General features: G+C 35.4%; 1 protein-coding gene across 2 annotated transcripts in view; it reads left to right on the top strand.

Moving 5' to 3' along the window:
• Window positions 1–2,694: 2,694 nt before the first annotated feature.
• Window positions 2,695–11,350, top strand: part of LOC110460730 (retinal-binding protein-like) — a 60,521-nt gene continuing 51,865 nt past the window's right edge. Inside the window, exon 1 of one of the 2 annotated variants that reach the window (XM_021513830.1) lies at window positions 2,695–3,015. The gene's annotated coding sequence lies outside the window, so the exon portion shown is untranslated. Of the gene's footprint in view, window positions 3,016–7,547; window positions 7,780–11,350 lie in introns of those variants that run through there. The other variant, XM_021513829.1, reaches the window with a different exon arrangement.

Raw genomic sequence — 11,350 nt, 5'->3', positions numbered from 1 at the left:
CCAAAACAAAACAGAAATTATTTTAATTTCAAATTCGGATGATGTAGACGAAGACCTGGAATTGATTTTTGACGGAAACATTCCAAATTTTAGTAGCACGCATAGACATCTTGGAGTCACATTAAATTCAGATGGGAAGTGGACAAATCACAAAAATGAAATTTATAAATCAGCAATGAAAATGAATACTGTTTTAGGATAACTTAAATCTATGTTTAAGCATGATGCTCTAGTAAGAATTTACAAAATATTTACAATGTATATTACCAGTTCTTGAATATACATGGTTGATTCTGAAAAGTTAGAGAGGGCTCAACGTTAAGCAGCTAGAGGATAATTACAGGATTATCTTCATATGCTAGAAATGAATCATTATACTCAGAAACAGGACTAGAATTACTTTCTGATAGAAGAGCAAGAAGGAAACTTTAATTATCATACACAATGAACAGGCAGCTTACTCCAAATTATCTGTCAAATTTATTACCCCCTTTAGTTGGAGACAATAATAGATATACTCCAAGAAATAAAAATGACTATAGAATTCCAAACTTCAGACTTTCTCTTACAAACTCTTTCTTCTTGCCTTCTACTATGAAAACCTGTAATACGTTAGATGATACTGTCAAATTATTGCCGCTCTCTTATTTCAAATTAACTTTAACACCAAATATACTTACAGGTAAACCTAGTAGACTAAGGCATCGATGCAGTTCTATAGATATGATATATCCCGTGCAAACTGAGTCCAAGATTCAAACTGTTCGAATTCTGGTCACCGTTGTGAGTAATGCCTGTCAATACTTCTTTGAGTTTCAATCGTATAGTAATGCTCGTACAGTACTGTTCCAATACATAAACACTATAAACATGCAAATACGTTTGAAGTAACTGTACTATTTGGTGAAGAAAACTTAGCTTTGGATGATAATTGTAATTTATTTAGACATGTACGAACTATCATTAGGTCCAGCGAAAGATTTAGAAAATAAAATGTATACATGTACATATGTAGTTTTTGCCTTCCTACCGTTACTTGTACTATATGTAATTGTGTGTCTATGTAATCACTTGTTATTGTAATTGTGTGTCTATGTAATCACTTGTTATTGTAATGTTGATAGAAGATGGCTTCATAAGTTGCAATAACTTGTGCCAAATGCCTTGATGCCTTGTACCTATCTAGACAATAAGATAAGTTTAATGTCAATGATTGCGAAATGATTTTTTTAACAGAAGGGTGTCCTTCTATAGAGCTACAAACTATTAATATATTGTTAATGATGTATGCAGACGATATGGTGTTATTGGCCGAAACTTCTGAGGGATTGCAGTAAATGTTAGATACATTATTACTTTATACAAATAAATGGAATCTTACGGTTAATACTTCTAAAACCAAGGTGATGGTTTTCCGTAACGGAGGTAAATTAAGAGAAAAAGATAAGTGGTACTTTGATGGAGGTGTTTTAGATATTGTAGATGAATTTAATTACCTTGGTATATTAATGGATTTTAATGGTGAATTAAAAAAAAATTAACAAAAAATCGCTGAACAAGGAAGAAAAGCATTGTTTTCAGTATCAAACGTGTCTAAGAAAAAATATTTTAACGTTGAAACTCAGTTTCATATTTTCGATACATATGTCTAGTACTTTTAATTATGGAGCGGAAGTTTGGGACCAGATATAGAGAAAATACATTTAAGTTATTGTAAAAGATTATTAAGGGTTAAGATATCTAAGAATTAGGAAGATTGCCTTTGAAAATAATTAGGAAATTTAGAATGTTTAAATACTGGTTAAAATTAAAACAAACTGACAATTGTGTTTTACATGCATGTTATCAAGAAATGTTAGAAAATGGTAGTGAATGGATAAATGGAGTAAGAAACGAACTATTTAGAATGGGAGTAGGGTATATATGGCAATATGGAGATACCTATACATCCGATTATATTATGAATATTATTAAAAGCAGAATGTGTGATATATTTAAACAAGAATGTAAAGAAGAAGCAGATTCATCTTCTAAGTGTTCACTGTACAAGTTTTTTGGCGAACATTTCTGTTTACAACCATATTTAACAAAACCCATAGGAAATACAAATCTGAAAGAAATAACAAAAATTAGACTGTCATCTCACAAATTAAATATTGAAATTGGTAGGTATAACAATGTAGATAGGATTGAAAGAACATGTGCATACTGCAACAGTGGGGATATCGAAGATGAATTTCATTTTATATTAAAATATGAATGGGTTTTTTTAAATTTAAGAAAGCGTTTTATTAAGAAATATTACTATGAAAGACCTAGCATGTATACATTTATCCAACTTATGGAAACAGTGAACAAAAAACAGTTAACAAATTTAGCCAAATATATTAAACTGAGCAATAAGAAAAGAAAAGACTATGTACCTATATAAAGAAGGATGTCTCTCTACACTATACCAATGGGTATGTGAGTGTGTATTTGTGGGTGTGGGTGTATTTGTGTGTGGGTGTGTATTTGTGTGTGTATTTGTGGGTGTGGGTGTGTGTGTATTTGTGGGTGTGTGTGTATTTGTGGGTGGGTGTGTATTTGTGGGTGTGGGTGTATTTGTGGGTGTGTATATGGGTGCGAGTGATTGTATTGTTTATCCTTGTATATATGTTTATTTTGAACTGACGAGTCGTAAGGTTCAAGGTAATAAAGAACTGAACTGAATGTCACACATACTTGGAACAGGAGCAGGACCCACCTGGCACCAGGACGGCCCGATATTGATTTAAAGTTTGTTTCTTGATCACGAAGAGCAAAATCCGTGCATTACCCATACCTATGTATATCTTACTATATCTAACAGGAGCAAGCCAAGCATGCAGTGTTAGTTACAATCGTTTGTTGGCGAAGTGCACCGTCAGTCAGTTCAGTGGTACGTAGGCTGATAAACTGTGTGGGAAAGAATTTCCGGAAAAGTTAAAAAGAAAATTCACACATCTATCTAGCGGTTCCGTACGACAGACAACGGTAAGTTTATGTTTGTTTTAGCCCCCAACTGTACATGTAGTATGGGCGTTTTCCTATGTCAATCAGTGTATAGTGTTACGTCTTGTTTACATGTATATATTGCTGTGTCACCTACATACCTACTATGTCGTAACAATAGCACTACAGTGCTAATGCTATTTTGTTACATGCATATGCGACGTTAAATAAAGATTCTTGACCCTTGACTATCACTTTTTACAGCAGAGGGTCATGGCAGAGGGTCGCGGTTGAAATCGTGTCTCGTGCCCCAGCGATACAGAGTTATTGCCTTTTGTTTAACTTTGTACGTATATCTTTGTCCAGGGGTGGGACATAGGGATTGTTCACTTGACTTGTTACACTATATATGCAATTATAAGGTATTGTCGTGTACTGTTAGTCGATGTTATGACAGAAGTAACATTGGAGATGTCTAACTATAAACTAGGTATAGATATATACTAGACTAAGCCATGTATATTAAAGGGGATTTAAAAGGTCAACTTCATAATGATTGACTGCAGGATTTTATCGAGTTCATAGACTTCAATAGTAAATACTTTAAAAAAAAATTGTATGATTTTTAGTACTTTCGGGTATGACTGCACAGTGGACCACAGCCTTACTGGAGAATTCAAAAAAAAAAGTACACTGTTTTTAGAGTTTGATAAAAATTGATTGGTGATATCAGTAGTTGGTGTATCGCGAAACAGGCAAACAAAAATTCGATACGATACTCAAGAAAACATCACGATACGATACGATACGATATATCGTTGCAGCCCTATAATTTTCCACTTCACATCCCCGATACTACAGAGGATACGCTCACTTAGTCCACTTTCTACATAACACTGAAGCATAAGTAGCATGTCTAATCAACTTGTTTTCATCTTAAAGTAAGCGTACAGAAGTATCTGAGGATTATTATTGGTGAAACCCCTGTATGTCACACTGATGAACCCATGGAAAACGTCTGAGGTACTAGGTAAATGAATGGAAAAGTATATGCCAGTCTGTTTCTGGAGAAACAATGTTCCTGCTGTAGATGGCCTTACAGATCACGGATTTTCCTCTGTGTGTTCTGTATTGACTAGTCAGTTGTTGTAGTAGAGCCGTCGGTTAACACAATACCGACTGTTCCGTAAGTACAAATAAAATAGTACCTTTGGGATATTGTTATGTGCCTGTTACTACAAAAGACTGGAACGAACTTGACTCAAAAACTGTGAACTCGACAAACTTGGAAACCTTTAAGAAAACTCTCAACGAATTGGAACTAAAAAAACTTAAACTTCTAACAGACCCCGAACTCACTAGGCTTAAGGCTGGTGGGTCGAATCAACCAGCTTTAAACGTCTGACACTACATCAGTGTTTTTTACTTTTTAACTTTTACAATCTAAACTTTTCAATTGTGTGTTCACCTGCACATTGTGTATCATAAACATTGCATAATCTTCGATAAGACGAAGGAGGCAATCGTATGGAAGAAGAAGAAGAAGAAGAAGAAGAAGAAGAAGAAGAAGAGCGTACTTATTTGTTTACATGGCAGCTACGCACCTGCTTTCTTCTCGGGAACCGGTCTTCATGTGGCATGACCTGTTAACAAAATCGCGAAGAGATCGAAGGCTGGCAAAGGTGATGCATTAATTTAATTTCTTAAACCAGCTGACCAATTAATTGTGTAGATATTTGTCAATCAATCAATCAATCAATCAATCAATAAGTCAGACAGTCAGTCAGTCAATCAATTCACCATTCAATCAACCAATCAAACAATCAATCAATCAATTCCATTCCATTCAATTGAATTCATTTCAGTATATTCCAAAAGCAGTACATTGTATAGGAGTATACATACAGTGTGTTGAACATAGAAAATGAATTGCATACCAGATAGTGGAGGCTGAACAATGTGTAACAATTTCGCACTGTGTTATCAATCGTACACTTGATAAATGTACATATACTATACAAGATAACACAATAGCATTACTAGTAGCTGTAACGCCTGGCAGTGGCAATACAAAAAAAAATACCAAGATTATTTAGTTGTTTTACATTCCTTACAGACAGGATTTTTACAATTCAACTTTATTCAACTTTACAAGCTTGGCCAGAAATAGGGCTTAGTATAAAAATTACAAGCTAGAATAAAATGATGCACGTCTTCTCCAATCAATCGAACAATCAATCAATCATTTCTACCTGTCATACAAAAGTTATATAACACACATACAAATTACATGCTTTGCTCGCGTCTGATGTGCATGGTGTGTCTTATTATACTAATCGGGACGCAAGACGCACGCGGTGACATTGTATTCAGTACTATGGTGTACCCACTCGTGTGATACAATGTAACGTCTGCAGTGAGCGTGTATCATACTGATACACCAAATCAGGTTGTGTAGGTGGGCCAACTGAATACACTTACAGGTATTTATATTGTCGCTGGGGGTATCCCCAACCACTCTCGCTCTTCTTTCACCAATAATAGATTCTATATTTTAATAAATATAAATTGTAAGTAGTGTCTCGTAAGTCAGTATGGCTGGGCATATTTTGCATATGTGCATTTTGATTATGTAAAGGTATGTGTTATGTAAAATATGCGTGACACTTAAATAAGATATATTATTATTATTGTATTTATATGTTCCGTTCGTCCACTATACATGTTTATATCAATCTTCTCATTGAACATTACACGTTCTTTTTTGTCTCAATCCTACGCACTATGATTTTCAATAAGTATTCAGATATCACTTTATTTTCATCAAATTCCTAACCCAGAAGTCTTTTATGTATTAATAAATGTCATAAACTCGTCTATTGAGTAAAATATTTGCTCCAGTATGCGATTTTGAAAAAGCAGACAGTTTAATTTGTGTGTGGCCTTTTCGTGTGTCTTAAATATGGGAAATTCAGTCAAGCTTGTCTGGTCTTGGTTACTATTGAATTTGTATGGTTCATTGCAAACGATAACTGGCCTATTTTTGCTGACCAATGTGTCGCCAAGGGATGCCTACTGTCTTTTTATCACAGGGACCTGATAATTTGTTATAGCTCTGATATTTGGACATAAAAGGATTTTGACCACGATTTTTCATAATTTCATATGTTACGGTCATTTGATGCAACAATACGTGTAGTGACCGAGACACCGTCTCTCTCGATCTTAAGATGATGGACAGGCCAGGTGACGCCCCATCTATATCGGCCTAATGAATATGTATATTTTGAACTTGATACGAGGTCACGTGAAGTGTGACGTCACTTTGGCACAACTTACCGATCTGACACGCTCTTTACTTATTTATATATTATCTGCATAATGGTATAAGTTGTATGGGTAAAATCTTCTAGCAACAGTGGGGATATCGAAGATGAATTTCATTTTATATCAAAATGTGAATGTTTTTTTTTTAAATTTAAGAAAGCGTTTTATTAAGAAATATTACTATGAAAGACCTAGCATGTATACGTTTATCCAACTTATGGAAACAGGGAACAAAAAACAGTTAACAAATTTAGCCAAATATATTAAACTGAGTAATAAGAAAAGAAAAGACTATGTACCTATATAAAGAAGGATGTCTCTCTACACTATACCAATGGGTATGTGAGTGTGTATTTGTGGGTGTATTTGTGGGTGTGGGTGTATTTGTGTGTATTTGTGTGTGTGTGTGTATTTGTGGGTGTGTGTGTATTTGTGGGTGTGGGTGTGTGTGTGTATTTGTGGGTGTGTGTGTATTTGTGGGGGTGTATTTGTAGGTGTGGGTGTATTTGTGGGTGTGTATATGAGTGCGAGTGATTGTATTGTTTATCCTTGTATATATGTTTATTTTGAACTGACGAGTCGTAAGGTTCAAGGTAATAAAGAACTGAACTGAAAGTCACACATACTTGGAACAGGAGCAGGACCCACCTGGCACCAGGACGCCCCGATATTGATTTAAAGTTTGTTTCTTGATCATGAAGGGCAAAATCCGTGCATTGCCCATACCTATGTATATTAGTTTTGAACAACAGTAATAACTCGTGTTGCTTATTTTATTTATACTTACAATGAAGTAAAACAAGAAAATAGTGAAACGGTGTGAGCATTTCAAAATATGTGTTTCCCGTAGAGATTGTAACTGTTTCTGAAAGATGCATTTGAACAAGTTAAGACCGTATACCATTTATCGGTGTGGTGTTTTTACCTTGTGTTGAGATAATCCCTAAATATAAGATAGGTCCAAATAGAGACATATTTAATGTAACTATTTCATCTCTTAAAATGTGTTACAGCTACATTTTATAACTTAACCTACTTTCGGCAAAATGCCATCCCAATTGTGATTACATGTACAATAACTATGAAAGCCTCAATTTAGGTCCAAATATAGCTGTAACAAGTTAACAGGTCCCTGTGATACTGAACACATTTGTAAATGGTCTAACTTGTCAATAGTGTTACTACAGGAGTGACCTATGCATCATAACACGAAGGAACGGAAAGGTGGCGTGGTGGGTCCCGGCGACACGCCACAGCACATCGATCAACACTCACTATTCAGTGATTACAGCATTCTGTGCTAACATACTATATCTAACAGGAGCAAGCCAAGCATGCAGTGTTTACGTATAAACTTGCACCGTCAGTCAGTTCAGTGGTACGTAGGTTGATAAACTGTGTTGGAAAGAATTTCCGGAAAACTTAAAAAAAACAACAAACCACACACATCTATCTACCGGTTCCGTACGACAGACAACGGTAAGTTTATGTTTGTTTTAGCCCCCAACTGTACATGTAGTATGGGCGTTTCCCTATGTCAATCAGTGTATAGTGTTACGTCTTGTTTACATGTATATATTGCTGTGTCACCTACACACCTGCTATGTCGCAAGAATAGCACTACAGTGCTAATGTTAGTTTGTTACATGCATATGCGACGTTAAATAAATATTCTTGACCCTTGACTATCACTTTTTATAGCAGAGGGTCATGGCAGAGGGTCGCGGTTGAAATCGTGTCTCGTGCCCCAGCGATACAGAGTTATTGCCCTTGGTTTAACTTGGTACCAATATCTTTGTCCAGGGGTGGGACATAGGGATTGTTCACTTGACTTGTTACACTATATATGCAATTATAAGGTACTGTCGTGTACTGTTAGTCGATGTTATGACATAAGTAACATTGGATATGTCTAACTATAAACTAGGTATAGATATATACTAGACTAAGCCATGTATATTAAAGGGGATTTAAAAGGTCAACTTCATAATGATTGACTGCAGGATTTTATCAAGTTCATAGACTTCAATAGTAAATACTTTTTGAAAAAATATTTTTGTATGATTTTTAGTACTTTCTGCACAGTGGACCACATCTTTACTGGAGAATTCAAAAAAGGAAGTGCACTGTTTTTAGAGTTTGATAAAAATTGATTGATGATATCAGTAGTTGGTGTATCGCGAAACAGGCAAACAAAAAATTCGATACGATACTCAAGAAAACATCACGATACGATACGATACGATATATCGTTGCAGCCCTATAATTTTCCACTTCACATCCCCGATACTACAGAGGATACGCTCACTTAGTCCACTTTCTACATAACACTGAAGCATAAGTAATATGTCTAATCAACTTATGTTCATCTTAAAGTAAGCGTACAGAAATATCTGAGGATTATTATTGGTAAAACCCCTGTATTTCACACTGATGAACCCATGGAAAACGTCTGAGGTACTAGGTAAATGAATGGGAAAGTATATGCCAGTCTGTTTCTGGAGAAACAATGTTCTTGCTGTAGATGGCCTTACAGATCACGGATTTTCCTCTGTGTCTTCTGTATTGACTAGTCAGTTGTTGTAGTGCTGTTGTACTCAGAGCTCTCGGTCGGTTAACACAATACCGACTGTTCCGTAAAATAACTTAATCACTATTTCACACCACACACAGTAAGTACAAATAAAATAGTACCTTTGGGAATATTGTTATGTGCATGTTACTACTTATTTGTTTACATGGCAGCTACGCACCTGCTTTCTTCTCGGGAACCGGTCTTCATGTGGCATGACCTGTTAACAAAATCGCGAAGAGATCGAAGGCTGGCAAATGTGATGCATTAATTTAATTTCTTAAACCAGCTGACCAATTAATTGTGTAGTTATTAGTCAATCAATCAATCAATCATAAGTCAGACACTCAGTCAATCAGTCAGTCAATCAATTCACCATTCAATCAACCAATCAAACAATATAATTCAATCAACCGGTCAGTCAGTCAATCAATCAATCAATCAATTCCATTCAATTGAATTCATTTCAGTATATTCCAAAAGCAGTACATTGTATAGGAGTATACATACAGTGTGTTGAACATAGAAAATGAATTGCATACCAGATAGTGGAGTCTGAACAATGTGTAACAATTTCGCACTTTTCAAAAACAAATCTGCTAATAATGTATTGAATATGGCAATTTATCATATTAATTAATTAAACACATAAACACCCTGACACTTAAACTATAGAAATATACATGCTCCAAGTCAGGAACCGTTACATTAGTGCATTTCACAATTATTTTATGTTTTTTAGTAAATAAAAAAAGGTCCATTTTTTTTTACTAGTAGCTGTAACGCCTCGCAGTGGCAATACACAAAAAATACCAAGATTATTTAGTTGTTTTACATTCCTTAAAGACAGGATTTTTACAAGCTTGCCCAGAAGTCGGGCTTAATATAAAAATTACAAGCTAGAATAAAATGATACTCGTCTTCTCCAATCAATCGAACAATCAGTCAATCATTTCTACCTGTCATACACAAGTTATATAACACACATACAAATTACATGCTTTGCTCGCGTCTGATGTGCATGGTGACATCTATATAACACACGTACAACAATGTGCGTCTTACTATACTAATCGGGACGCAAGACGCACGCGGTGACATTGTATTCAGTAATATGATGTACCCACTGTGTGTGATAAGTATACAATGTAACGTCTGCAGTGAGCGTGTATCATACTGATACACCAAACCAGGTTGTGTATATGGGCCAACTGAATACACTTATATGTATTTATATTGTCGCTGGGGGTATCCCCAACCACTCTCGCTCTTCTTTCACCATTAATAGATTCTATGTTTTAATAAATATAAATTGTAAGTAGTGTCTCGTAAGTCAGTATGGCTGGGCATATTTTGCATATGTGCATTTTGATTATGTAAAGGTATGTGTTATGTAAAATATGCGTGACACTTAAATAAGATATTTTATTATTATTGTATTTATATGTTCCGTTCGTCCACTTTACATGTTTATATCAATCTTCTCATTGAACATTACACGTCTATTGAGTGATTTGCTTCAGTATGCGATTTTGAAAAAGCAGACAGTTTAATTTGTGTGTGGCCTTTTCGTGTGTCTTAAATATGGGAAATTCAGTCAAGCTTGTCTGGTCTTGGTTACTATTGAATTTGTATGGTTCATTGCAAACGATAACTGGCCTATGTTTGCTGACCAATGTGTCGCCAAGGGATGCCTACTGTCTTTTTTTATCACAGGGACCTGAGAATTTGTTATAACTCTGATATTTGGACCTAGAAGGATTTTGACCACGATTTTTCACAATTTCATATTTTACGGTCATTTGATGCAATATTACGTGTAGTGACCGAGACACCGTCTCTCTCGATCTTTAGATGATGGACAGGACAGGTGACGCCCCATCTATATCAGCCTAGTGAATATGTATATTTTGAACTTGATACGAGGTCACGTGAAGTGTGACGTCACTTTGGCACAACTTATCCGATATCCTATTCATTATGTGAACCAGGATATACTGTCCCTGTGTGAACCCATTCTGACACACTCTTTACATATTTATATATTACCTGCATAATCGTATAAGTTGTATGGGTAAAATCATCAATCGACAAATAAAGACGTCAGTGATGTTCTTATCCGAAAGACAAGCCTGAATCACGGAAATCTAATTCCATGCCTGTGTCATCTGCATCCAATGTGACTTCAAACTGAGTGACGGTAAACACAATTTACTCACCTAAATATATCGGCCTCATTATATTACCTGTGACTTAAAAGGTATGTTAATTAGCTGTGTGTCTTCCCACTTAATATTATAGCCGAAAGACATTTACGACACCTACATGTGAATTAACAGGTGACTAATTACCAAGAGGTGTTACCTGTGAATGTCATGGCCAAGGGGCATTTATAACCGACGCTCCAACTAACACAGGTAGTATGGTGTACCGGCGCGTTTCTTTTTTTCCGCAATATTGAAATAAAAAATGATGTTG

This window comes from Mizuhopecten yessoensis, unplaced genomic scaffold (genome assembly GCF_002113885.1).
Source record: "Mizuhopecten yessoensis strain PY_sf001 unplaced genomic scaffold, ASM211388v2 scaffold10477, whole genome shotgun sequence".
Classification (NCBI taxonomy): domain Eukaryota; kingdom Metazoa; phylum Mollusca; class Bivalvia; order Pectinida; family Pectinidae; genus Mizuhopecten; species Mizuhopecten yessoensis.
Note: the sequence above shows the minus strand (reverse complement) of the source record. Positions and strands in the feature narration are given on the sequence as shown.